Source organism: Arachis ipaensis, chromosome B7, assembly GCF_059453495.1.
Source record: "Arachis ipaensis isolate K30076 ecotype BB chromosome B7, ASM5945349v1, whole genome shotgun sequence".
Taxonomy (NCBI): domain Eukaryota; kingdom Viridiplantae; phylum Streptophyta; class Magnoliopsida; order Fabales; family Fabaceae; genus Arachis; species Arachis ipaensis.
In genome coordinates this window covers 96405233-96429587 of record NC_142442.1, presented here as the reverse complement: position 1 = coordinate 96429587, position 24355 = coordinate 96405233, and positions in this window count along the sequence as shown.

The window sequence follows — 24355 nt, the reverse complement described above, 5'->3', positions numbered from 1 at the left end:
AGAAAAAAAAAGAGAAAGCAAGCAGAAAAAGCCAATAACCCTTTAAACCAAAAGGCAAGGGTAAAAAGGATCCAAGGATTTGAGCATTAATAGATAGGAGGGCCTAAAGGAATAAAATCCTGGCCTAAGCGGCTAAACCAAGCTGTCTCTAACCATGTGCTTGTGGCGTGAAGGTGTCAAGTGAAAAGCTTGAGACTGAGCAGTTAAAGTCGTGGCCCAAAGCAAAAAGAGTGTGCTTAAGAGCTCTGGGCACCTCTAACTGGGGACTCTAGCAAAGCTGAGTCACAATCTGAAAAGGTTTACCCAGTTATGTGTCTGTGGCATTTATGTATCCGGTGGTAATACTGGAAAACAAAATGCTTAGGGCCAAGGCCAAGACTCATAAAGTAGCTACGTTCAAGAATTAACATACTGAACTAAGAGAATCAATAACACTATCTGAATTCTGAGTTCCTACGGATGCCAATCATTCTGAACTTCAAAGGATAAAGTGAGATGCCAAAACTGTTCAGAAGCAAAAAGGCTACTAGCCACACTCATGTAATTGGAAATGAGATTCATTGATATTTAGAATTCATTGTATATTCTTTTCATTTTATCCTATTTTGTTTTTAGTTGCTTGGGACAAGCAATAATTTAAGTTTGGTGTTGTGATGAGCGGATAATTTATACCCTTTTTGGCATTGTTTTGACATAGTTTTTAGTATGTTTTAGTTACTTTTTATTAGTTTTTATTCAAAAATCACATTTCTGGACTTTACTATGAGTTTGTGTGTTTTTCTGTGATTTCAAGTATTTTCTGGCTGAAATTGAGGTACCTGAGCAAAAATCTGATTCAGAGGTTGAAAAGGGACTGTAGATGCTGTTGGATTCTGACCCTGCTGCACTCGAAATAGATTTTTCTGGTGCTACAGAAGCCCAATTGACACGCTCTCATTTGCGTTAGAAAGTGGACATCCTGGGCTTTCCAGTAATATATAATAGTCCATACTTTATCCGAGATTTGATGGCCCAAACTGGCGTCCAAAGCCAGCCTAAAACATCTTGGCGTAAAACGCCCAAACTGGCACCAGAATTGGGGTTAAACGCCCAAACTGGCACCAAAGCTGGCGTTTAACTTCAGCAACAGCCTACGCACGAAAAAGCTTCAATGCATCGCCCAAGCACACACCAAATGGGCACCGGAAGTGGATTTCTACACTATCTGCACTTAGTTACTCATTTTCTGTAATCCCTAGTAACTAGTTTAGTATAGATAGCACTTTTTACTATTATATTTGTATCGAGTTTTCATACTTTGGAGCTGAGACCATTGTTTACATTTTGGAGGCTGGCCTCACGGCCATGCCTAGACCTTTTCCACTTATGTATTTTCTACGGTGGAGTTTCTACACCCTATAGATTAAGGTGTGGAGCTCTGCTGTTCTTCATGAATTAATGAAAGTACTATTGTTTTTCTATTCAATTCATGCCTACTTCTTCTCCAAGATATACTCTCGTACTTAATTCAGTTAAGTCAGAATGAAGGGGTGACCCGTGACAATCACCCAATCTTCATTACTCGCTTAGCCAAGATCCGCGTGCCTGACAACCACAAAGAGGTCTACATGATGTTCAACATAGTCATTGGACGACAGTCGGAGTATATTCTCTTGGGTATCTAATACACGGACCGAGTCTGTGAGATTATTATCTTCGTGGTATAGGCTAGAATCATTGGCAGCATTCCTGGGATCCGAAAAGTCTAAACCTTGTCTGTGGTATTCCGAGTAGGATCCGGGAAGGGATGACTATGACCAACTTCAAACCTACGAATATTGGGCGCAAGTGACAGTATGCAAAAGGATCAATGGATCCTATAACGACACTAGCGGGAACCAACAGATGAGTAGCCATGCGGTAGCTGTACCTGGTATTTTTCATTCGAGACGAAAAATCCGACAGTTGGTTAGCCGTGCAGAAACCGTAGAGGACCATTTTCACTGAGAGGATCCCACAGCTTGCCATGGAAGGAAGTAACGCATGGTTGGAAGAAGTTAATAGGAAAGCAGAGGTTCAGTAGCAACAAAGCATCTCTATACGCTTATCTAAAATTCCCACCAGTGAATTACATAAGTAACTTTATTTTATTTTATGTTTTATTTATCTTTTAATTATCAAAACCTCATAACCATTTGAATTCGCCTGACTGAGATTTATAAGGATGACCATGGCTTACTTCAAGCCGACAATCTCTGTGCGATCGACCCTTACTCACGTAAGGTTTATTACTTAGACGACCCAGTGCACTTGCTGGTTAGTTGTGCGAAGATGTGAAAAGTGTGAATCACGATTTCTCACACCAACTACCCTAACAAAGACAGAAATAAGTGGTTTGACAGTTTGCCTCCTAGATCCATCACAAGTTTTGACGACTTAGCCAAAAAATTCCTTGCCAGATTCTCCATCCAGAAGGACAAAGCCAAACACGCCCCGAGCCTATTATGGATCAAGCAAGGAGATCGGGAAAGTCTTCACAACTACATGGAAAGATTCAACAAAGCGTGTCTGGACATACAAAGTTTGCCAATAGAAGCAGCCATCATGGGTTGATAAACCCCATATGTAGGGTTTATCTTGTGTTGGATTTAGAGCATTTTGCTAACCTTTTCTCACATTTAGCCAATGAATTAGCATGACTTTGTGATCTCTCCCTTATTTGTGCTTAAGTGTAAAAACGTGCTTTCTAAGCCTTTAATTTGATAATTTTAATTCTTCCTTGATTCCATAAGATACCTTGATGTGTTTACTAGTGATCTCAGGTTGAAAAAAAGGCTAGGAATGGATCCAAGAAGTGAGGAAGGAAGCATGCAAGTGGAGAGAAGCATAAAAAGCCAAAGAATTAATCCCAGCTAAGGACGCATGCGCGCACCACGCGAAATAGACCAGGGATATGTACGCGTGATATGCGCGTACGAGTCGCAGTCTGCACGTGATTTCTTTAATGAAACTCGTGCCTGGCGATTTTGAAGGGTTTCTGGACCCATTTGAAGCTGGAATTTTGGCGGGAAAACAGTCAAAAGGACCAGGGATTGAAGGATTGGGGGGAATTCATACATACACACACACATTAGGCTAGTTTAGTTTAGTTTTAGAGAGAGAAGCTCTCACTTCTCTCTAGAATTAGGATTAGGATTAGGTTTAGTTCTTAGATCAAGGTTTCAATTCATGCTTTCTTCTACTTCTTCTTCTTAATTTCTTGTTGTTACATTTATCATTCCTCCATTGTTGTCATTACTTTCTCCCATTTTGTTTGTAGATCTACTTTTTGTTCATTCTATTTTGTTTTAATGCAATTTGAGGTAATTCATAATAATTGTGTTCCTTTTGATTGTTGTTATTGATTTCTTACAATAATTGTTGTTAGAATTTATTGTTGTTATCCATTTACTATGCTTTTCCTTAATACCTTCCAAGTGTTTGATGAAATGCTTGGTTGGATTTTAGTGTAGATTTTATTCCTCTTGGCTTTGGTAGAGTAATTAGTGACGCTTGAGTTATCTAATTCCTTTGTTGATTGATAATTAGAAGTTGCTAATTGATTTGGATACCACTAAAGCTAGTCTTTCCCTTGGGAGTTGGCTAGTGTAACAACCCCGGTTTTCGAGAACGCGAAATCTTTTCTGAAAGTACAGATTTCTCCGGAAGATCAGTAAGGGGAAAACCTTTGATATATCATCAAGTATCTCAATCCTCATTGTCATTATGTCATCTTTAAGTTAGAACCTTTTCCGAGACAAGCTCGATAACGCGGTCACGAAGAACCTGGTTTTTGAACCATATCGGTTAGAAGTTTTGATTTGTTTTTTTGTAAATAGTCTCAGTTTGACGAACCGTACTCGATTTATGAGAGAAGAGAGATAACAGGATAATATTATCATTATATTAGTATTAGAAGCTTCTTGAATAATATTATAAGGTTACCTGGTCAGTTTTAGTTAAAAACAGAAAATCGGTTTAACCGGGTTTACGGTTTACTGGTGCAGCTTAGCACCAACTTTCTCTGAAGAATTTAGCAATGCTAAGGCCTCATTATACATGTACTATTCTAATAATAAATATGTTACTAGTGTCATTTATGCTAGTAGCTCAGAAAATAATTTTTAGAGATATTTTTACGAGTGTTTCGATACACCTAGTTTTAGTAGTTGTACACCAGAGATATTTTAATATTATTTTAATCCACCTCCAATCCAACCAATCACAACTCACCTTACACCCCCAAGACCTCCAAGGATGTCTCATTTCATCATTTTGGCCGAAAATAACAAGAGAGAAAAGAAAGAAACTTTCATGAACACTTAATCTTCAAAGCTTGATTTCTTCTGAACTAAAACTCAAATCAAAACTCCGATTTCACCAAAATGATCCTCTCTTCTTCCTCTACATAACCATGTAACTTATCAAGGATGGAAATAAGGTGAGATAGCTGTCTCCCTCCCATTTCAATTCGGTTTTCAAGGAAACATGCTTAAACATGTGTTTTCTTGATGTTCTTCCTTAGGAATCATGCTTAACATGACTTGAGGGCCAAGAAACGTGAATTTCCAGCAAGGCTAAGGTGAGATATCTCTTCCTAAAATACTGAGTGAGATTTGGTCAGTTGAGAGCTTTTGGATTTAAAGTTGTTCTTGATGTGATTTAGGTGGAAAAAGTGGTTAAGGACCATCTGAAAGTTTAACCGAATTAGGAGCAGCAAAACCAGGTAGGGTGTCACAAAATTAATCTTGATTATTTGTGTTTGAGTTGTGTGAATGTTTTATAAATTGGCTGTGCTAAAAATTGGTTGCTTATATGATTGATTCTTGGTGAAAATTTGGTGAAATTTTGATGAAGTTTAATGAAATTCAAGCTTGAAAGTTCATGTTCTTGGGCAGCTGGAAAAACAAAACCCTAAGCTTAAATTGAGGTTCAATTTGTGTTGAAATCATGTAGAAAAGATGGGGTTTTAGTGGCTGCTAATTTATTATGAATTATAGTAAAAATCGGTTGCTGAAAAGACTGAAAAACGGGTAAAAACAGAGAAAGAATCTGAAGAATTTATGAAGAACATGAAGAACACTTTGAGTGTGATGAAGAACAATAAAGAACACCTTTTTGATTCATAAAAGGGCAAGGAAGTAATTAATTTGGTGTTTGGGGGGTTATTTGGTAATTTCTGGAAGTTAGGGTGGTAAAAGTAGAAATATTAAAAGTTACGGGTGGTAAAAAGTTAATTTTAAAGGTTAAAAATAAAAGTTAAATTAATTTTCGAAAATTTAATGATAAAATAAAAAAATAATAAAATATTAAATAATAATATTTAATTAAAAATAATATTTTAATAAAAATAATAAAATAATGCAGAAAAGGCAGTTTTCTGTAAATGCTTTAGAAAGACAACTTTAAGCGCAGAATCTCATAATTACCTTCATAAAATACTTAGGGAGTGGTAAAAACATATTAGTGAGCCAAAGATAAATAAAAGATAAAAAGTTGAAGAAAAGATAAAAATCGAAGAAAAAGTCTGTAAAGTTTTAATGACAGAAAAACAGACAGAGACTAGTGAACGAACTAGGGCAACATAGTTAGTCCTGGAATTGCGAATAGGGTTAGGTATTATATGAAAAGTTAAACTGTTTCAGTATAGACTTAATGAACCTATACTTGGGACAGATTAACTATTCATACCGAAATTTACATAAGCTTTAAATACATATGTTAAACAGAGAAATCAGAGCAGAGTAAATAAACACAGAGAACAGAGTCACCAGAGCAGAGTAAAGGGATACAGAGAAAAGAGTAATCAGAGCAAAGTAAAAAGACAAAGAGAAAAGAGTAATGTGATAAAGAGAAATGCTTTGAATTAAGATGTTGTAAAAGTGAAAGATGTAAAGTTTGTTTAGTATGATTGAACAGAGAAAGAAAGAGGTACTGCATAAAAACGGGAAAATGATGATGAATAATGAGAATGATGATGAATGATGATAATGAGAATGATTATGTGATGATTTGTTGCTTGAGGCAACCCAAGAGAAATTTATTTGTTGCTTGAGGCAACCCAAGAGATGTGTTTATTCATTTGTTGTGTTAAGGCAACTCCAGATATACTTGTATGATCATCTGCTACAGTGAGGCAGTCATATAGATAATGGTGTGATCACTGAGAATGCTTTCCTACGGTACAGATCCATATTTTATTTCTGTAAGGCAGAGGGGTTATTTCCTGCTACAGAAGTACTGTGACCACCTGTTCTATTTCTGTAGTGGTAGACGGGTTATTTCCTGTATACAGAAGGTGTGTCGGCGTACATCCCTACAGTGGCAGATGTGTTATTTCCTGCGTGCAGTGGACCCTGTGGTGGCAGAGGGGTTATTTCCTGTACACAAGGGTATAGCCAATAGGAAAGCCTTATCCAGACAGAGGTTGCTGGAAAACGTCGGGAGCAGGTTAGTAACCGACAGATGAGCTCATTACCCGTACTAGGGCTAGACATGCATCATACTTGGTTGCGCATTTCCTTTGTTATGTTTGTGGTATGAATGTATGATTTCCTTGTTTGTATTCCATTCTCTGCGCTTGTGATATTTTCTTGTATTCTTCTGTTTGTGTTCTGCTATCTATTTTCTCTATTTTCTCTACTTATCTGTGTTTTCTAATTACTGCTGCCTTGTATTCTGCTAATAGTCTGCTAAACAACATAGAATTAATGAACGTAACTAATAACCCCGACCCTACTAAGAACTCCCCAATTCTTTCCCCTTCTCTCTCCCTTCCCCCTTCAGATGGAAGTAAGAGTACCTTACCATAGTTCGCTGATGACCGTTCGCAAGAAGAGGATTCTGCTCTAGATAGTCTTCTGAGTCTAGGGTGAATATCGTTCTCTGATTATATGTAAATACTGTGAGACCAGCCAACATCTGCACCCCTTCGTATGCGCACTTTAACCTAAATCCTGTGTACGAGATTCCTATTTTGTGGATACTTCATGAGGTACCAGAGAGACGTCCTGTGGAAAAGTCTGATCATGCAGAGGAGTAGCAGATGATGTTCTATCTTTTGATGACGTTCCACCTGACTTGAGTTGTGAAGACTTAGAACATACTTTCCCTCGCTTTAGTAGTTTAGAGGGACTAGGTGAGTATAGAGTCTAGGCTAGCCTAGCTGCCAGCCTAGGGACCTCTTGAACAGGTCAGGACCTGGGATGTTGTATGTATGTATATGTATATAGTTATTATCTAGCTATACCTAGGGGTGTTCTAACTAAAGGTCTATACTCTAATAAAGGCTGGATAACTGAATGTTGCTAGCTACTTGTGGTGTATTTATGTGTGGTTTCTTATAACTGTTTTATCTGTTATCAGCTGTGAGTTGATTATGAATGATTCCGTCTATTAATCCAAATATTTTCAAAAAAAAAAAAGTACCTCGCTAACTAACTACGCTTTTAACAATGAATCAGGCTCATATAATAAATAATAGATAATATATAAGATGAAAAATTGGTAGCACTCAGTTTCTGGTATGTCCTAGGCGTACTGAAAATTGGGTCGTTACAATTTGGTATCAGAGCAGTTCGTTCCCAGTAGAGCCTGGGGAGTGGACTGACTATGCTTCATTACATAATCTGCTTGTGTGTCTCACGCCATTAGGGTATCTTTAAGATACATTTGGCATGAATGTCTATGAGTGCTCATTTTGGGAATGTTCGTGCCTTACTTGAAATATTAAGACTGATCACTTTAATGTTGATTTTTTGGTGCGGATAGGACCTTAATGACTGCGAATAGACATAGTTTAATCGAGTTCCGAATGACGAATCGATGCGAGGCACAGCTATCCTCATAGCTGTTATGATCTCCATGGTTATGGTTATGTTATATTTGGATGCTGTAAGGAACGAATGCTTATTTTACTTGTGAGGAATCTGGACACACAGCTAGGATGTACCAAAGAAAGTTTTTTCAGAATCTAGTGCGAACCCAGTGATGACATGTCATCATATCCCTGTTTTTCTATGCTTTTTTCTTTGTTTTTATTAGGTTTTATGCACTTTCTTGCATCATAAGAAAGCAATTTGGAATGAAAATGCATGACTTCTTTGAATCAAACAACTACCATGTAATTGATGCTAAATCATGAGGTTTAAGCTAAATTTAATTGATTTTTAATGATTTATAAACCTTGTGAATTTGGTGATACTTTGATTGGTTATTTTGATTAATTGTAGGTGAAGAAAAAAAGAAAAGAAGAAAGCGTGGCCTAAAAAGCATGGCCCATGACCAAGTAAAAGGAAAATAGGCAATCAGCACAAAGCTCAGCTCACAAGGTGAGCAGAGCGCTACAAGAGTGCAAAATGAGCTTGGAAAGCAAAATTTTGGCTAAGTTAAAATATGGGTGCTCAGAGCATGATCATGCCTCCTTCAAAGGGCTATAACTTGAGCTACAGATGTCCGATTGATGTGCTTCCAGTTGCTTTGGAAAGATGACATTCAGAGCTTTCCAACGATGTATGGGAATCCATATTTGGCATGAAATTGGGGCACGAACGAGATGCATCTTTAAGGGCCAAAAATAAGCAAAAAAATCAGTCAATGCTTCCACCAAGGTTCGAAGGGGGAGACACAAGGAAAAACAAGGAAAGCAAGCAAGGAGCGCTCAGTTCACTTTGTGAGCTGAGCTTTATCGGGCTCCCACTCAAGAAAATGCAAGGAAATTGCTCCCCAAATACTTTCACCAAGGCTTGAACTTGAGACCTCCCCTTGGAAGCTCCAATGCTCAACTCACTTGGAGAGCTGAGCGCTACTCCTTGGTGCAAAGCAAGCATCATGACACGGGCCAAGGGAGCATGAGCGCGCACCATGACACGGTCTAGGGAGGGCAGCGCACAACAATTCTTCACCAAGGCACCAATGCTCAGCTCACTTTGTGAGCTGAGCATTCCCCTGATGGCAATTTTCACATGGGCCAAAAATTCAACTAAAATTTCATTTAAATTCAATTCCTCTCCAAATTGAATCAAGGCCAACCAAACCCATTTCTCCTCAAATCCAAAGTAAGCAAAGCCCACATCATCACTCAAAGGCACAAGGATCAATTAGATTAGAAATTTCATTTAATTATAATTTGTCTTTCAATCTCATTTTCATTTTGTAAAGCCTATATAAAGGCATCTATTCCAACTCGATTAAAAGAGGAGGCTAGCTCCAATAGGGAGTTGTGCACTCTTTAGTTTTCATTTCGCTTTCTTTCTTAGTTTTCTTGTCTGATTTGAAATTTTGGATTGAGATTGGAAGAAATTCTATTTTCATTCTCCATCTGCAACTTCTCTTGTTCTTCTTCTACAATTTACTTCTCCATATTTCTTTTGTAATTGTTCTTGTTGGATCAAGGAAGGATTTGAGATCTAGACTTGTTTTCTAGTCTCTTCCACTCCTGAGATCTTGAACCACTTTTAAATTGCTGCAAATTAAGCATTGCTTTTCTGTTTTTAAATTCTTCAAGGCATTTTACTTTTTCTATTTAGATCTGTTGCATGATTTTGCATCTTTTACTTCTCTGTTTGATTGCTATTTACCCTTTCCTGTTGAATTTTAATTTCCAGCACCCACTCCCCTTTATATTTCATGCAATTTACATTTCTTGTCATTTAAGATTCTTGCAATTTACATTTCTTGCTCTTTAAGTTTCTGTCCAATTTTACTTACTGCACTTTATAATTTCTGCACATTTACTTTCTGCAACTTTAAATTCTTTGCACTTTACATTCTGTTCTCAAATTTTCACTCAATTCACTCAATGTTAGCTTGACTAAACTAATCACCCACTAAAGTTGCTTGATCCATCAATCCCTGTGGGATCGACCTCACTCTAAGTGAGTTTTACTACTTGATACGACTCGGTACACTTGCCGTTGAGTTTTAGGTGTTTTGGAAAATTTGTTTTTCCACAAAAAATACCGTCAAGTTTTTGGCGCCGTTGTCGGGGATTGATTAGATCAACAATGATTAAGTGGGTGAGAAGTCTAGATTAAGCAATTTTTTTATTTTTGTTCTCTGTTTTAAAGTGAAACCAAGGTGTTTGAGTTTTTGCCTTACTAAGAAATTCTCATCTCTGATATGAGTAATTTCAATTTTCATTGGTGTTGTGTTTTACGAAATTCAAATGGAGTTCAACTCATCTTATGATCAAACAAATTTTATGGGATATCACCCACCATCACCAATCTCTAATGATGGTTGGGAATATCACCAAGAAACTTCAAATTCTGGGCTCTCCAATTCATGGAGCCATGCTTCAGAACCAAAAGATGAGAAAGAAAATCATATGGGATATTTTCCTCCACCACAAAATGATTCAAGTCATTATTCCAATGGTGGCTGGGAGTATTACCAAAAAACTGCAAATTCTGAGCAGTCAACTCACATAAGAGATTGTCCAACCTCACCTCCCATTTCTACATTTGAAAATTCTTCATCACCTAAATATGCCTCAACACAAACTTCCACGAACCAAGGCCTCTCAAAGCTTGAGATCATGTTTGAAAAATATGAGAGGGAGGCACAAATATCTTGGAACGAGCAAGAGAATTCATTCGAAAACATAGAAGTGCTGGTAAACCAATTGTTAAGTGCAAGGGAGAAGGTGGAAGAGCAAAATGAAGATCCCCTTCAAAAATCCAGAGAATTGTTGAAAAGACAAGAACAACTCATGGAGGAACAACAACAATCCTGGAGAGAACAAGAAATCCGTCTTCAGAAGATGGATGAGCAATTGGAGAACATGGGGAAATGCTCAGATCCACTAAGCAAGGAAAATGAAGACCAATTTGTTGGAGAGGAAGTGGAAGAACAAGAAATTTAGGAGGACAATCAAGGACGTCCAATCTCAAGTGAAGTAGAAAATCACATGAAGGAAGGGCTCATGGAACCACCAGTTCAAGAGGCCCTTAATGAAGGAAACACTCCAAAAATCACACAGCAACCATGTCTTGAATTCAAGGATGTGAAGGCAATTAACAAAAGCACCGAGAAGAGGATTGTGACCAAAATACCAAGGACAACATTCAAGAGGAGGTCAACCACAAGCAATCCAACCCCTAAACCACTAGCAAGCAAGCTCAGTCAAGCCATGTACAAAAGAAAGCTTGCTGAGAGGAAACCAAGACAGGGGGCAATAGCTGAATCTTCTCCTCTCTTGAGGTCATTCCTCTTAACAAATTGGAAGAAGAGGAAGAAAGTGAAGAACAACATGCCAACAGTAGGTAATGTTTCTCTTCCTTGCTTTGTTTTCTTTCTTTGCTTTGTTTAAATTCAATAAATTGGCATATGGTTACATTCTAAGTTTGGTGTTGCCATGCAACACATTGTTTTCAATCTTTTTGGATGATTGCATCAAATCAAAAAATGAAAGTGACACACCAAGATTCTAAGTTTGGTGTGCCACCTATTTTTCTATGCAAATCATTCAGCAACACCACTTGTCTGCATAACCAAATGTCTTTGCGGTGTTAATTTTCTTTTGGTTTGATATTTTGTTAGTCTGTTTACTTTAGTTAATTCTTTGTTTTTAATGCTTTCATTTTAGTTTGCTTCTTTACTGTGTTTGTTAATACATTACCAAGAGAGCCTTATTCATGACAGATTCTTGGCTTGGTGATTGTACTTAATAAATAACAGTTTCATTTGCTTGGTTTTAATTCAAATAAATGGACATAGGATTGCATTCTAAGTTTGGTGTTGCTATGCAACACAATTTGCTTCAAATCTTTACTGATACTTGCATTGATTCCAAGTGAAAGTGTCACACTAAGTTTGGTGTGCCACTTATTCTTTATGCAATGTATTGTGCACACCCTCTTATCTATGCAATCAAAATGTCTCTGTCTCTTGTGCCTTGATTGTTATCTTTAATTTTGCTTGCTTAAAACACATGTGCTACTAACATTTCATTGTATAAGACATTCATGATCCATCTTAGCCCCATAGCCATTGTTCTAATTGTTGCTTGAGGATGAGCAAGCATTCTGAGTTTGGCAAGAGAAAGGGAAGAATAAGAGGAAAATGACAACAATAGAGAAGATGGACTATAAGGTTGTAAAGTTCCTTTTCCTCTCCTTTGTTTCCAGCACTTTATTTTGTATGATTGTCTTTATATTCTCTGTATGCATGTGTGGTATGAATAAGCATAGCTTGAATGATGATTTGTAACATGTTGCCATGCCATTATGACTACCAACTTGAGTTTTGTAAAGCCTAAAGCAGTAAAGTATCATGATCATAAACAAACAAGGAATTAAAGAAGAATTTAGCATGTGCATACAAGTATTGGATAGCTAGTATGATTAATTGTTGCTCAATTGCATTGGATTTTATTTAATTGAAGTTTTCATCTAGGAAATTTTGTGAAATCTTTTGAAAATCATGAAAACCTTGAAAAAGCAAATAAAGCAAGAAAAGAAAAAGGGAAAGAATGAGAAAGCTGAAGGCTCTGAGTACCAATGGCAATTTATTTGCTAAGTACTTGTGGTGTTTATGTATCAAGCCAAATGCTTGAAAACAAAACACTTAGAAGTCAAGGTTAGGCTCAAAGTGCAAAAGCACTCCCTCAAAGCTCAAGGCTCTGAGCATCAATGATTAGAGAGTCAAGAAAAGAAAAGAAAAATGAGCTTAATGAAGTCCTCTAATCAAATGCTTGTGGTGCTTATGTATCAAGTGGTAATACTTGAAAACAAAGCATTTAGAAGTTGTAGCTTTGTTATCAACTCATGGGGCAAAGCACCCAAAAGGAGAAGCTAAATAAAAAAAATCAAAAGCTTGTTTCAAGGAAGAAATATAAGAGAAAGATTTCACAAATTGAGCTAGATGGAAGAATCAATCATTTACATTTCTTTTGTGATTATAGCATGCTTAGAAAACTAGCTTACCATGAAAATTGAGTTGCTACTCTTCTTACCTTGGATTGTCAATCTTTAACGCATGATTCTTTTCTTGCTTGGGGACAAGCAAGGTTTAAGTTTGGTGTTGTGATGACATGTCATCATATCCCTGTTTTTCTATGCTTTTTTCTTTGTTTTTATTAGGTTTTATGCACTTTCTTGCATCATAAGAAAGCAATTTGGAATGAAAATGCATGACTTCTTTGAATCAAACAACTACCATGTAATTGATGCTAAATCATGAGGTTTAAGCTAAATTTAATTGATTTTTAATGATTTATAAACCTTGTGAATTTGGTGATACTTTGATTGGTTGTTTTGATTAATTGTAGGTGAAGAAAAAAAGAAAAGAAGAAAGCGTGGCCTAAAAAGCGTGGCCCATGACCAAGTAAAAGGAAAATAGGCAATCAGCACAAAGCTCAGCTCACAAGGTGAGCAGAGCGCTACAAGAGTGCAAAATGAGCTTGGAAAGCAAAATTTTGGCTAAGTTAAAATATGGGCGCTCAGAGCATGATCATGCCTCCTTCAAAGGGCTATAACTTGAGCTACAGATGTCCGATTGATGTGCTTCCAGTTGCGTTGGAAAGCTGACATTCAGAGCTTTCCAACGATGTATGGGAATCCATATTTGGCATGAAATTGGGGCACGAACGAGATGCATCTTTAAGGGCTAAAAACAAGCAAAAAAATCAGTCAATGCTTCCACCAAGGTTCGAAGGGGGAGACACAAGGAAAAACAAGGAAAGCAAGCAAGGAGCGCTCAGTTCACTTTGTGAGCTGAGCTTTATCGGGCTCCCACTCAAGAAAATGCAAGGAAATTGCTCCCCAAATGCTTTCACCAAGGCTTGAACTTGAGACCTCCCCTTGGAAGCTCCAATGCTCAACTCACTTGGAGTGCTGAGCGCTACTCCTTGGTGCAAAGCAAGCATCATGACACGGGCCAAGGGAGCATGAGCGCGCACCATGACACGGTCCAGGGAGGGCAGCGTGCAACAATTCTTCACCAAGGCACCAATGCTCAGCTCAATTTGTGAGCTGAGCATTCCCCTGATGGCAACTTTCACATGGGCCAAAAATTCAACTAAAATTTCATTTAAATTCAATTCCTCTCCAAATTGAATCAAGGCCAACCAAACCCATTTCTCCTCAAATCCAAAGCAAGCAAAGCCCACATCATCACTCAAAGGCACAAGGATCAATTAGATTAGGAATTTCATTTAATTGTAATTTGTCTTTCAATCTCATTTTCATTTTGTAAAGCCTATATAAAGGCATCTATTCCAGCTCGATTAAAAGAGGAGGCTAGCTCCAATAGGGAGTTGTGCACTCTTTAGCTTTCATTTCGCTTTCTTTCTTAGTTTTCTTGTTTGTTTTGAAATTTTGGATTGAGATTAGAAGAAATTCTGTTTTCATTCTCCATCTGCAACTTCTCTTGTTCTTCTTCTACAATTTACTTCTCCATATTTCTTTTGTAATTGTCTTGTTGGATCAAGGAAGGATTTGAGATCTAGACTTGTTTTCTAGTCTCTTCCACTCCTGAGATCTTGAACCACTTTTAAATTGCTGCAAATTAAGCATTGCTTTTCTGTTTTTAAATTCTTCAAGGCATTTTACTTTTCTGTTTAGATCTGTTGCATGATTTTGCATCTTTTACTTCTCTGTTTGATTGCTATTTACCCTTTCCTGTTGAATTTTAATTTCCAGCACCCACTCCCCTTTATATTTCATGCAATTTACATTTCTTGTCATTTAAGATTCTTGCAATTTACATTTCTTGCTCTTTAAGTTTCTGTCCAATTTTACTTACTGCACTTTATAATTTCTGCACATTTACTTTCTGCAACTTTAAATTCTCTGCACTTTACATTCTGTTCTCAAATTTTCACTCAATTCACTCAATGTTAGCTTGACTAAACTAATCACCCACTAAAGTTGCTTGATCCATCAATCCCTGTGGGATCGACCTCACTCTAAGTGAGTTTTACTACTTGATACGACTCGGTACACTTGCCGTTGAGTTTTAGGTGTTTTGGAAAATTTGTTTTTCAACAAAAATTACCATCACCCAGCAACAAGGTCGAGTGTTTGCCATGACTGCTGATGATGCTATACAATCAGACGCCCTGATCCAAGGTCAGTGTATTGTCAAAGATCAATTTCTAATTGTACTGTATGACTCGGGTGCATCGCATTCCTTTGTTTCTTTAACTGTTGCTCGTGAGTTGGGACTAGATTTCTCTGAGTTGAACTTTGATCTGATTGTCCATACACCTTCATCCCAAAATGCCTTGACTAGTTTAGTGTGCCTGCAAGTACCATTCACTATTAGGAACAGAACTTTTATACATGATCTAATCTGTTTGCCTCTATGTGGTTTAGAGGTTATTCTAGGGTTAGATTGGTTATCTAAGTATCATGTTTTCCTTGATTGCTATGAAAGAACTGCTGTTATTCCATCTGATAGTTTAGATATTAAACCATTTCTGTCTCATACTTTATATCGGAATTCTGTAAGAGTTGCATTAGACGGGAGTGATTGTGAGGGGTACGTTCTGTTAGCGGCTAGCTCGAATGATAGTGAACTAAGCTTAGAACGAATCCAAGTGGTGAAGGAATTTCCTGATATTTTTCTGGATGACATACCTGAGTTTCCTCCTCAGCAAGAGATAGAATTAAGCATTGAACTTGTACCTGGAACCGGACCGATTTCCATAGCACCGTACCGGATGTCACCACTGGAACTTGCAGAGTTGAAGAAGCAGTTGAATGAGCTACTTGGAAAAAAAAATTATTCGTCCCAGCGCATCACCTTGGGGAGCTCCGGTCTTGCTAGTAAAGTAGAAGGATGGTAGAATGTGACTTTGTGTAGATTACCGACAGTTAAATAAAGTTACTATCAAGAACAAGTACCCACTTCCATGAATAGATGATTTGATGGATCAGTTAAAAGGTGCAACTGTGTTTTCGAAGATTGATTTGCGATCGGGCTATCACTAGATTCGAGTGAAAGAGTCAGATATACCGAAGACTGCATTTAGAACTCGATATGGTCACTATGAGTATACGGTTATGTCATTTGGACTAACTAATGCTCCTGCAATTTTCGTGGATTACATGAATCGTATTTTCCGTCCGTACCTTGATCAGTTCATAGTAGTCTTCATAGACGATATTCTCATCTATTCGAAGACAGAAAGAGAGCATGAAGAGCATCTAAGGACTGTATTGCAGATACTAAGGACTCGGAAGTTATATGCTAAACTATCAAAGTGCGAGTTCTGGACAGAGAAGGTGGCATTTTTGGGACATGTTAAATCACAGGGAGGAATTGTAGTGGATCCTTCAAAAATTGAAGCAGTAGTGCAATGGGAACCACCTACGATCGTTACAGAAGTTCAGAGTTTTCTCGGACTTGCTGGATATTACCGGAGGTTTATTAAAGGGTTTTCACAGATAGCCTTACCTCTGACTTACCTTACACGAAATGAAGTTTCGTTCGTTTGGACGGATGAGTGTGATAGAAGTTTCAAGATGCTTAAGGAGAAGTTAACAACTGCACCTGTATTAGTACTACCCGACCCGCAGATACCTTTTGAAGTATACTGTGACGCCTCTCATAAAGGACTTGGATGTGTGCTGATCCAAGACAAAAATGTGGTGGCTTATGCTTCCCAGCAGCTGATACCTCATGAACGAAATTATCCGATGCATGACTTGGAGTTGGCTGCAGTAGTGTTTGCTCTGAAGATTTGGAGACACTATTTGTATGGCGCTCAACTAGAAGTTTTCTCTGACCACAAAAGTTTAAAGTATATCTTTGACCAGAAGGATTTTAATATGCGACAGCGAAGGTGGATGGAGTTCCTGAAGGACTATGATTTTAAGTTAAGTTATCACCCTGGAAAAGCGAACATGGTGGCAGACGCTTTGAGCAGGAAGAATTTGAATATCTATTGGATGATGATAAAGGAAGAAAAGTTACTCGCGGAATTTGAGGACCTTAAGTTGGCTATGACTGAGACGTCAAGTGGAGTCCGTTTGGCCCAATTGCATATAAGACCAGATTTTAAGATTAGGATTCAGCAAGCACAAGCACATGATTCAGAAATGATGACGATGCTGAGACGGATGAAAGTAAAGGAACCAGAAGCTGTAAGACTAGATTATAGCAGCCTCTGGAGATATAAGAACAGAATTTATGTGCCTAGCTCTGGAGATTTGCGGCAAAGGATTCTTGCAGAAGCTCATCAAAGTATATTTTCTATGCATCCTAGAGTAATAAAGATGTATCAAGAATTTGAAACAAATGTTCTGGTAGCCGGGCTTGAAGAAAGAGGTAGCTGATTATGTCTCAAAATGTTTAACCTACCAGAAGGTGAAGTTGGAACACCAGAAACCGTCAGAAACCCTGCAACCCTTGGAAATACCATAATGGAAATAGGAGCAGATCACTATGGATTTTGTCACGGGATTGCCAAGGACCTCAACAGAACACGATGCTATTTGGGAGATTGTGGACAGGTTAACAGAATCAACACATTTTCTTATACTTTAGAAAGGCTAGCACGGCTATATATTCAAGAAATCGTACAATTGCACGGGATACCTTCGTCAATTGTTTCAGATCGAGATCCGAGGTTTACTTCCAGATTCTGGGGAGCTTTCCAGAAAGTTTTAGGAACAAAAATGCATATGAGTACAGCATACCATCCTCAGATAGACGGACAATCAGAGCGAACAATCCAGACATTAGAAGACATGTTAAGATCTTGTGTGATGGATAACCAGGGCAGTTGGGATAGGTATTTGCCATTGGTCGAGTTCGTTTACAACAACAGTTACCAACAAAGTATCGGGATGGCACCATATGAAGCTCTCTACGGAAGGAGATGTCAGACACCATTGTGTTGGAATGATGACGGAGAAGCTAGTGTCTTAGGTCCAGACTTATTGCAAGAAACTACTGAGAAGATAAAGGGGATTCGCCAGAAGATCCAGACCGCACAGAGCCGTCAAAAGAGCTATGCCAATAATAGACGTAGACCCTTAGAGCTTAGTGAGGGAGATCATGTCTTTCTAGAAGTAACTTCGATTATTGGAATAGGTAGAGTCCTTAAGACTAAGAAGCTTAACCCACGATACATAGAACCTTTCCAAATACTTAAAAGAGTCGGTCTAGTAGCTTATCAAATAGCCCTTCCTCCTTATTTATCAAACCTTCATGATGCTTTTTTTTTATGTCTCACAACTTAAGAAATATGTTCCTGATGATAGTCACGTTTCACAACCAGAAACAGTACAGTTATAAAATGATTTGACATATCAAGCATCACCAGTTCAGATCATAGAAAGAAGTGATAAGCAGCTAAGAGGCAAGAGTGTTCGCTTAGTCAAAGTAGCATGGGAACCAAGAAGAGAAGAAGAGCACACTTGGGAATTGGAAGATAAGATGAGAGCTGATTACTCTTATCTATTTTCAGGTAACTGAAATTTTGAGGGCAAAATTTTCTTTTAGGAGGGTAGAATGTAACAATCCCGGTTTTCGAGAACGCGAAATCTTTTCTAAAAGTACGGATTTCTCCAGAAGATCAGTAAGGGGAAAACCTTTGATATATCATCAAGTATCTCAATCCTCATTGTCATTATGTCATCTTTAAGTTAGAACCTTTTTCGAGACAATCTCGATAACGCGGTCACGAAGAACTTGGTTTTTGAACCATATCGGTTAGAAGTTTTGATTTGGTTTTTTGTAAATAGTCTCAGTTTGACGAACCGGACTCGATTTATGAGAGAAGAGAGATAATAGGATGATATTATCATTATATTAGTATTAGAAGCTTCTTGAATAATATTATAAGGTTACCTGGTCAGTTTTAGTTAAGAACAGAAAATCGGTTTAACCGGGTTTACGGTTTACTGGTGCAGCTTAGCACCAACACTCTCTGATGAATTTAGCAATGCTAAGGCCTCATTATACATGTACTATTCTCATAATAAATATGTTACTAGTGTCATTTATGCTAGTAGCTCAGAAAATAATTTTTAGAGATGTTTTTACGAGTTTTCCGATACACCTAGTTTTAGTAGTTGTACACCAGAGATATTTTAATATTATTTTAATCCACCTCCAAGCCAACCAATCACAACTCACCTTACACCCCCAAGACCTCCAAGGCTGTCTCATTTCATCATTTTGGCCGAAAATAACAAGAGAGAAAAGAAAGAAACTTTCATGAACACTTAATATTCAAAGCATGATTTCTTCTGAACTAAAACTCAAATCAAAACTCCGATTTCACCAAAATGATCCTCTCTTCTTCCTCTACATAACCATGTAACTTATCAAGGATGGAAATAAGGTGAGATAGCTGTCTCCCTCCCATTTCAATTCGGTTTTCAAGGAAACATGCTTAAACATGTGTTTTCTTGATGTTCTTCCTTAGGAATCATGCTTAACTTGACTTGAGGGCAAAGAAACGTGAATTTCCTGCAAGTCTAAGGTTAGATATCTCTTCCTAACATACTGAGTGAGATTTGGTCAGTCGAGAGTTTTTGGATTTAAAGTTGTTCTTGATGTGATTTAGGAGGAAAAAGTGCTTAAGGACCACCTGAAAGTTTAACCGAATTAGGAGCAGCAAAACCAGGTAGGGTGTCACGAAATTAATCTTGATTATTTGTGTTTGAGTTTTGTGAATGTTGTATAAATTGGATGTGTTAAAAATTGGTTGCTTATATGATTGATTCTTGGTGAAAATTTGGTGAAATTTTGATGAAATTTGATGAAATTCAAGCTTTAAAGTTCATGTTCTTGGGCAGCTGGAAAAACAAAACCCTAAGCTTAAATTGGGGTTCAATATGTGTTGAAATCATGTAGAAAAGATGGGGTTTTAGTGGCTGCTAATTTATTATGAATTATAGTAAAAATCGGTTGCTGAAAAGACTGAAAAACGGGTAAAAACAGAGAAAGAATCTGAAGAATTTATGAAGAACATGAAGAACACTTTGAGTGTGATGAAGAACAATGAAGAACACATTTTTGATTCATATAAGGGCAAGGAAGTAATTAATTTGGTGTTTGGAGGGTTATTTGGTAATTTCTGAAAGTTAGGGTGGTAAAAGTAGAAATATTAAAAGTTACGGGTGGTAAAAAGTGAATTTTAAAGGTTAAAAGTAAAAGTTAAGTTAATTTTCGAAAATTTCATGATAAAATAATAAAAAAATAAAATATTAAATAATAATATTTAATTAAAAATAATATTTTAATAAAAATTATAAAATAATGCAGAAAAGGCAGTTTTCTGTAAAAGCTTTAGAAAGATAACTTTAAGCGTAGAATCTCATAATTACCTTCATAAAACACTTAGGGATTGGTAAAAACATATTAGTGAGCCAAAGATAAATAAAAGATAAAAAGTTGAAGAAAAGATAAAAATCGAAGAAAAAGTCTGTAAAGTTTTAATGACAGAAAAACAGACAGAGACTAGTGAACGAACTAGGGCAACATAGTTAGTCCTGGAATTGCGAATAGGGTTAGGTATTATATGAAAAGTTAAACTGTTTCAGTATAGACTTAATGAACCTATACTTGGGACAGACTAACTATTCATACCGAAATTTACATAAGCTTTAAATACATACGTTAAACAGAGAAATCAGAGCAGAGTAAAGAAACACAGAGAACAGAGTAACCAGAGCAGAGTAAACAGAGAAAAGAGTAATCAGAGCAAAGTAAAAAGACAAAGAGAAAAGAGTAATGTGATAAAGAGAAATGCTTTGAATTAAGATGTTGTAAAAGTGAAAGATGTAAAGTTTGTACAGTATGATTGAACAGAGAAAGAAAGAGGTACTGCATAAAAACGTGAAAATGATGATGAATAATGAGAATGATGATGAATGATGATAATGAGAATGATTATGTGATGATTTGTTGCTTGAGGCAACCCAAGAGATATTTATTTGTTGCTTGAGGCAACCTAAGAGATGTGTTTATTTATTTGTTGCGTTAAGGCAACTCCAGATATACTTGTATGATCATCTGCTGCAGTGAGGCAGTCAGATAGATAATGGTGTGATCACTGAGAACTCTTTCCTACGGTACAGATCCATATTTTATTTCTGTAAGGCAGAGGGGTTATTTCCTGCTACAGAAGTACCGTGACCACCTGTTCCATTTCTGTAGTGGCAGAGGGGTTATTTTCTGTATACAGAAGGTGTGTCGGCGTACATCCCTGCAGTGGCAGATGTGTTATTTCCTGCGTGTAGTGGACCCTGTGGTGGCAGAGGGGTTATTTTCTATACACAGGGGTATAGCCAATAGGAAAGCCTTATCCAGACAGAGGTTGCTGGATAACGTCGGGAGTGGGTTAGTAACTGACAGATGAGCTCATTACCCGCACTAGGGCTAGACATGCATCATACTTGGTTGCGCATTTCCTTTGTTATGTTTGTGGTATGAATGTATGCTTTCCTTGTTTGTATTCCATTCTCTGCGCTTGTGATATTTTCTTGTATTCTTCTGTTTGTGTTCTGCTATCTATTTTCTCTATCTTCTCTACTTATCTGTGTTTTCTAATTACTGCATCCTTGTATTCTGCTAATAGTCTGCTAAACAACATAGAATTAATGAACGTAATTAATAATCCCGTCCCTACTAAGAACTCCCCAGTTCTTACCCCTTCTCTCTCCCTTCCCCCTTCAGATGGAAGTAAGAGTACCTTACCATAGTTCGCTGATGACCGTTCGCAAGAAGAGGATTCTGCTCTAGATAGTCTTCTGAGTCTAGGGTGAATATCGTTCTCTGATTATATGTAAATACTGTGAGACCAGCCAACGTCTGCACCCCTTCGTATGTGCACTTTAACCTAAATCATGTGTACGAGATTCCTATTTTGTGGATACTTCATGAGGTACCAGAGAGACGTCCTGTGGAAAAGTCTGATCGTGCAGAGGAGTAGCAGATGATGTTCTATCTTTTGATGACGTTCCACCTGACTTGAGTTGTGAAGACTTAGAATGTACATTCCCTCGCTTTAGTAGTTTAGAGGGACTAGGTGAGTATAGAGTCTAGGCTAGCCTAGGTGCCAGCCTAGGGACCTCTTGAACAGGTCAGGACCTGGGATGTTATATGTATGTATATGTATATAGTTATTATCTAGCTATACCTAGGGGTGTTCTAACTAAAGGTCTATACTCTAATAAAGGCTGGATAACTGAATGTTGCTAGCTACTTGTGATGTATTTATGTGTGGTTGCTTATAACTGTTTTATCTATTATCAGCTGTGAGTTGATTATGAATGATTCCGTCTATTAATCCAAATGTTTTCAAAAAAAAAAACTACCTCGCTAACTAACTACGCTTTTAACAATGAATCAGGCTCATATAATAAATAATAGATAATATATAGGATGACAAATTGGTAGCACTCAGTTTCTGGTATGTCCTAGGCGTACTGAAAATTGGGTCGTTACAGCTAGGACTTGTGGAATCAAGTTGATTCATCCACTTGACTTTCCTCCATGGTTAGAGGTTAACTAAGTGGTAGCAATGGACAATTTATGATCACAATTGAGGAAGATAACTAGGATAGGACTTCTAGTTCTCATATCTAGCCAAGAGCTTTGTTAGTTGTTAGTTTATTTTCTTTGCCATTTATACTTCTTGCCCAAAATCTCAAAAAAACCCCAAACATACTCCATAACCAATAACAAGAACACTTTATTGTAATTCCTAGGGAGAACGACCCGAGGTTCAATACTTCAGTTTATAAATTTAGGGGTTTGTTACTTGTGACAAACACAATTTTTGTATGAAGGGACTATTGTTGGTTTAGAAACTATATTGAACGAGATTTCATTTGTGAAATTCTAGACCACACAAAAGTCATATCATCAAAATGGCGCCGTTGTCGGGGAATTGCAATCGTGTTGTGTTATTGATTATTGTATATTTGTGAATATTGTAAATAGCTTTGCTATTTGTAGGATTTTGTTTCATTATTTCTAGTTAGTTTTTGTTTCATATTTTCTCTTGTCACTGTGAATTCTCACTTTGGCTATGAGTTTGGTTCTAATTGTGTTATAGAAAATGTGAACTTCAATAATGACACTCATTATGGATGGAACCAACAAAGATGGAAGGAGCCTCAAGGAATTGATCACTCCTATTGGCAACAACCTCCAGATACTTATAGGTATAATCACCATCCTAATGTATGTCAATTCAATGGCTATGGTGACTCTTTTTGTGATAATCAACTACCATCATCATATGCCTATGACTCTTATCCTCAACATGAACCTCAACCATTCTCACAAGCCTCTCATTACCAAACACCTTCCTATGATCCATATCCATCACATAACCAATCACCCCTACCATATTCTTATGACCATTATGAGCAAGAACCTTTGGAACCACCACAACCTTATCATGACTACTATGAAGAACCACCTCAATGCACACCATCTTCATACCCTTACCAAGAAGAACCACCTTCCTACTATGAACCCTCCCTCCAAAATGATAAACCCTCCTATCCACCCCAAGCCCCAATGGATGACTCTCTCACTTTGCTACTTCAAGGACAAGCAGATATGCAAAGGAACATCCTAGAGTTTGTGACTAACTTGACCAAGGTAGTGCATACCTTAGCCTACCAATGCTTGACTACTCAAGGTGCTCCCAGAGCCACATGTGAAGAATCAATTGAAGAGCATAGCATGAAGGGGAGGTTGGAAACTCCGGTGGGAAATGAGGGATGTTATTTTGTACTAGAGAAATTGGGGGAGCCGATGATCATTGAAGAAAAGGAAGAAGTGGTTGAAGACTTAGGAGATGTTGAAAGTCCAAGGGAATGTAGCATCATGGAGCACTCTTCCATGAAGCTTGATATTGATGTTGAAGAGGGTGCGCAACCTCTAAGGCATATCGTCATTGGAGACTTGGAAGAGGTTTATCAAGAGATGGATTCAATCATGGATGAATTTCTCTCTACAATAGAATCCTCTTCCATTTGACATGAAGTTGAAACTATAGAAGAATGTGCACAACCTCCCATACTCTTAGTGAGCAATGAGAAAGAGAGTGAATCGGACGAGAGCTACCAAGAGGAAAAAGTTGAATTGGTGTATATCGAAATTGAAGAATATGAAGAGGTTGATCAAGAGATGGATTCATTCCTCAATGAATTCCTATCCAAAATTGAATCACCTCCCATTAGGCAAGATGAAGTTCTTGAAGACAACACCAAGCCAAGTGAAAAAAGGGAAAATGTTGAAATTGAAGAAGCTTGCAAAGAGGTGGAAACAACTAAAGAAGAGCTTAATGAAGTAGACCTTGCATTATCTAAGTGTGGGGAGGTCACCCTCCCCAAACCGCCATCCAACACACCATTCAAGT